At 28.1% G+C, this 6,141-nt stretch overlaps 1 non-coding gene across 1 annotated transcript; it reads right to left on the bottom strand.

Moving 5' to 3' along the window:
* Positions 1 to 2,834: 2,834 nt before the first annotated feature.
* Positions 2,835 to 2,916, bottom strand: TRNAS-CGA (transfer RNA serine (anticodon CGA)). The gene has a single exon. It is a non-coding gene; the product is annotated as a tRNA-Ser (tRNA).
* Between the last annotated feature and the right edge of the window lie 3,225 nt (positions 2,917 to 6,141).

Below are 6,141 nucleotides of genomic sequence, written 5' to 3'. Positions count from 1 at the left end.
CAACGTCAGTATCTCTCCATCAACGGCCCATGTATTATTGTTGTAATTCTTCTTCTTCGGATTATGATGGTCGAAAAACCGCTTCGCATGTTGTTGTTGTTGCTGCTTTGGCCGTGATGGTGCCACTAATTCTCTACAATGTAGAAATTGACAGGGAGACCTATTACAATTGCCAGCCAACCAATGTTTACAGACTACTAATTTTTTAGTAGTACGTTGTTTGTGATCTAGTGAAGGATGAAGACGACCCATCAACCCCCGTTGTAACACATCAGTATCCATTACTGACCTTTACAATACTCTGTTCTATGAACTCTGGAAATGGCGAGGAGACCCGTTTTAGCCGCTTTGTTGCAGGTTGCTTGAATAGATCCATTAGGGTTTAGGGGTTTTCATTGTAATTCAATGTATCTCGTTATATTTCATGTATTTTATTGTATTCACTGTCTTTTTTTTTTATTGTATTTCAATGTATCCTGCTGTATTATATGTATTTCATTATATTCACTGTCTCGCTATATGCCATGAATGTATTCATATATATTTTTTAATTAATATAATTTATGTATTCAGATGTGTATTATATAATTTTTCTGAAGATTGTTATATTTTTGGGGTATTTTTCTGTTGAGAATCTTTTTATAACTGAAAATACAAAATTTGTATGTTATAATTGAGTTTGTTGAGTTATATTAGGAATCTATTATGTTAATTGATTCACTTTCCGTTTTAAAAACAGTGTAATCCCCTATTTCACGTCGTGAATACAGTCGAATACAGTTGAATACAATAATCTATCCAGCTGTAATCCCATGTTTTACTCCATAAATACAGTCGAATACACTCGAATACAACAACTAATTAACTTGACTTCCCTGAGTCACGCCTATTTTTGCTACTGTATTCATGAATACAATAGCTTAAATACATCAAATACATCTTATAACCACATAAAAGGTATCTATAATCTGTAATATAGCAAATGGTATCTATAGATGGCTAATTACTACCAAAAGATAGTGCTTTATGAAAATTTCTCTATAGAAAATGGTACTTTTTCGTATATATAAGATTTTAAACTTATTTACCTGGGTTTTTTTTTTGTTTAAGTTTTCATATTTACAGGAAGTGACAAACGTGTTTACAAATACAAATTCGGTCAAAATTTATAATTTATCTACAAATTAAATAAATATTTTTGGTACAGAATCCAGTTAAAAACTACAATTTGCATACAACTTATATACAACTACGTAAGCTATAGATATTTTGTATACCATTCTACACTCGACATACAAAATATATACAATTTGTTTATGTCTTCTTTCGAGTTTCGATCTGAAATTTCAACCAAAACCACCTCGAATCTTCATCAAATTGTCTCAAAATTGAGATATAAACTCCAACAGATATTCCTAATCATTTGCAACAACACCCAATCCAAACAAAAAATAATTTTGTAAAATTTGATTTTCGAATTCAAACTTCGAACCATTTTAATGGCCGTCAATGGAGTTTTTAATGGATTAACATAGTTTCTAATTCAATCTACTCGCTTCTAATTAATTCTATTTTATTTATCGATTCAAAAAAGCTAAAAGAACGATAACTAAAATGATTATCTTCATTAAAGTTAATTTCTTTTTCATTTACTTTCTCGTTTTCATAGGATCTGAAGCAAGAGCTTTTCTAGGTACTAATGTTCAGGGGCGGCCCTTCCATAAAGCAAGTAAAGCAACCGCTTTAGGCCCCATATTTTTTAGGGCCCCATTTTTTGTTACACCTATTAAACTATGTATAACTTTTAAAAAAAGTTCTGTAAAGTGAAAACATTTGATTTCTTTACCAAGAAAATTGCACTTGAAATGAGTATCGAGCCCGAATTTCATAAGAAATGTGTGATATAGGAAGTAACAATTTGATGCGATTGTTGATAATGAAATCTCAAAATCTTTCGAAGAGTACTTTAGAGTTGATTACTTTTATACATAATAGACAATGCTATTTTTTCACTTCAAAATAGATTTGAACAATTTGCAACATATGAAAATATTTTTAGTTTTCTATTTGGCCGTAAAAACTAAGATCACTAGATATTGAAAATTTGAAAAAAAAAAATATTGCCTTAATCTTGTATATTCCTTAAAGCATAACAATCCATTCGTATTTAATGGTTTGGATTTATTTTTTGCTAAAAGTATTAAGGAATATAGTACAATTAGAAGATAACAGTTTAAAATCTACACTTAATAAAATAAAAAAGATATAATTCTTTTCCAAATGCCTAAATTGCTTATGGAATAATGTTAATAACTCATGTTACCGTTGCTTCAACGGAAAGATTAATGAAATCTTACCTAAGATGTCACAAGAAAGGTTAAATTGATTAGTTATATTATCAATTGAGAAATATTTATTAGGAGTTATTGATTATAAGAAAATTGTTAACAACTTTGTATCTAAGAAAAACTAAAAAAATAGACTTCAAATAAATAATTAAAAAAAATAAAAAAATTAAGGCCCCTCATAAAGTTTGGCTTTAGGCCACAAAATTCGTTGGGCCGCCCCTGCTAATGTTCTCTCTTTTTTCCCACTTAACATTAGTATTATTTCTTCAATTAGAAGATATTAATATAAGAACACTAATAGAGAGAGAGAGAGAAGAGGAAATTCCCTACTCAATTATACAAAGGGATACTCATTAATACTAATTTGTATATAATTGGTAAATTGTATATCAACTTGTAATTAAGTTAAAACCTAAACATTGAGGGTAAATAAATTTCTAATGTACATATAGGTAAAAATCCCATAGAAAAATGGCAAAAAAGTGTCGTCGACAGCAGGATTCGAACCTGCGCAGGCAAAGCCCAACAGATTTCGAGTCTGTCTCCTTAACCACTCGGACATATCGACAACGTGACAATCAATGCCCACTAATTATACTTGATTATTAAATTACTAGCAGGTTCTCAGCCTTTGAGATATAAATAAGACTCTCATTTTACCTATTTATGACTATCTCACTAGTTTCCAAAAACAAAAGTAGTCTGCTTAGAACGGGAAAGCTTAATATATGATTGATTAGCTATACTCAATGCTTCTGGACTTTTCTCTTCAATTCCCTAGTAATCTTAGCACTTAATTTGTCAATAAGCTAAAGAACACACAGGGCCAGGTTATATAATTTGCTAAAATACATACTCAAGATATTGGTGACCTTTTGTATGGACAAAATACATGAATGTACAAATGCCATATTTTCTAAATCAATTCAACCAATTAATAGTTTAATACATTACAATAGATCATCTATTTCTCAACCCCATATGAGTTGAGACGTATAATAATCTATTATAATATTTATACAGCTAGATAGAGAACCTTAATATCATATTTGTAGAATTGATTTTACAATAGGATTCACAAACTTCTACGTGGTAGTAATTACAATATTACAAATAGTCAGGTGAAAAGCAGCACGTAGCTTCTTCATCCATCATAGTGTAATAGCTGAACTTATATGGTTGATATCTTGGAATTAGTTGTCGTCATGAAATCAAAAGGCTTAGTTTTCTTATCCTTCTGAATGATATTGATATAAATATTGCAAGATTGGGCTGTAGCCACCTGTAGGTGTTCCAAAAAGGAAGTTTTACATAAGTATACTTAATTTTAAACTTATTTATCTCCCTTGTAGAAGTTCCTTCTTAATTACATAGCATATCTATATTTACAATTTGTATGCAAATTCATAATAATAGAGCATCAATTCCCCAAGTCTATCATCATAACTAGAATTCTGGAAAAAAGCGATCAAACTTTAGCGACCAAAATTGATCTGTAAAGAAAAGCGACCAAAGTTGATCGCTAAATTGGCGAAAATAATAAAATAATTATTTGATATAGATTAGCGACCAAGGTTGGTCGCTACTTGGTCGCTAATTTCGTCAAAATATTGACCGTACTGGTCAGACTTGCTTGGTCAAAGGTATACTAAGATTAGCGACCAACGTTGGTCGCTACAGAGGGACCCACTTATAAAATTATAATAATTATAATATTATTTAAAAAAAATATAAAATATAAATAAATATAATTTAAAATTAGCGACCAAAGTTGGTCGCCAATTAAGGGGTAAGCAGCTTTGGTTGCCAAAAATGGGACCCAGTTATAAAATTTTAATAATTATATTTTTATTTAAAATATAAAAAAATATAATTCAAATTTAGCGACCAAAGTTGGTCGCTTAAAAAAATAGAGACCAACTTTGGTCGCTAATCTGGGACCCAGTTCTAATGTTTAACAATTATATTATTATTTTAAATATTATATAAAATATAAATAAATCTGATTTAAATTTAGCGACCAAATTTAATTTAAATTTATGTGTTTTGGTCTGGCTGGCCTTGTCTCCGCGAGAAGCGCCATCATGACCGGGTTCAGCTATATTCGATATAATATTAGCTAATGCACTAATACTTAGTGCATAGTATAGTATAGTATATATATACTAAGTGTATTATATAATACACTATACTATATATATAGTATAGTTTATTATACATCAAGGTATATTCGATATATATAGTATAATATAGTATATAGTATATAAGCTCTCTCTCTCTCTCTCTCTATATATATATATATATATATATATATAAGAACATGAAGCGCTCGGAACACATGGACGGGTTCTTTTAGGTATTGATACACTTGTAAATTGATTTATCGACTTATAACCCACTCATATGCACATATATATATATATATATATATATATATATATATATATATATATATATATATATATATATATATATATAAGCTATATTCGATATAATATTAGCTAATGCACTAATACTTAGTGCATAGTATAGTATAGTATATATATACTAAGTGTATTATATAATACACTATACTATATATATAGTATAGTTTATTATACATCAAGGTATATTCGATATATATAGTATAATATAGTATAGTATATAAGCTCTCTCTCTCTCTCTCTCTCTCTCTCTCTATATATATATATATATATATATATATATATATATAAGAACATGAAGCGCTCGGAACACAGGGACGAGTTCTTTTAGGTATTGATACACTTGTAAATTGATTTATCGACTTATAACCCACTCATATGCATATATATATATATATATATTAACAATGAATTAAAACGTCTCAACTTATATCAATTAATATATGTATATATATATAAGCTATATTCGATATAATATTAGCTAATGCACTAATACTTAGTGCATAGTATAGTATAATATAGTATATATATACTAAGTGTATTATATAATACACTATATTATATATATAGTATAGTTTATTATACATCAAGGTATATTCGATATATATAGTATAATATAGTATATAGTATATAAGCTCTCTCTCTCTCTCTCTCTCTCTCTCTATATATATATATATATATATATATATATATATAGAACATGAAGCGCTCGGAGCACAGGGACGGGTTCTTTTAGGTATTGATATACTTGTAAATTGATTTATCGACTTATAACTCACTCATATGCATATATATATAAAAGCTATATTCGATATAATATTAGCTAATACACAAATACTTAGTGCATAGTATAGTATAGTATATATATACTAAGTGTATTATATATACTAAGTGTATAGTATAGTATATTATATAATACACTATATATATATATATATATATATAGTATAGTGTATTATACATCAAGGTATATTCGATATATATAGTATATATATATATATATATATATATATATATATATATATATAAGAACATGAAGCGCTCGGAACACAGGGACGGGTTCTTTTAGGTATTGATACACTTGTAAATTGATTCATCGACTTATAACCTACTCATATGCATGTATATATATTAACAATAAATTAAAACATCTTAACAATAAATTAAAACGTCTCGACTTATATCAATTAATATATGTATATATATGTAGCTTATATACTATATACTATATACTTTATATATATATAAGCTATATTCGATATAATATTAGCTAATGCATTAATACTTAGTGCATTAATTACCCAAAATCGATGCGTTTTTGAGCCTTTGATACCGTTTCTTTCTAACCCTATCCAAAACCCACATTACGG

The sequence above is a fragment of the Nicotiana sylvestris genome, chromosome 6 (genome assembly GCF_000393655.2).
Source record: "Nicotiana sylvestris chromosome 6, ASM39365v2, whole genome shotgun sequence".
Taxonomy (NCBI): domain Eukaryota; kingdom Viridiplantae; phylum Streptophyta; class Magnoliopsida; order Solanales; family Solanaceae; genus Nicotiana; species Nicotiana sylvestris.
Note: the sequence above shows the minus strand (reverse complement) of the source record. Positions and strands in the feature narration are given on the sequence as shown.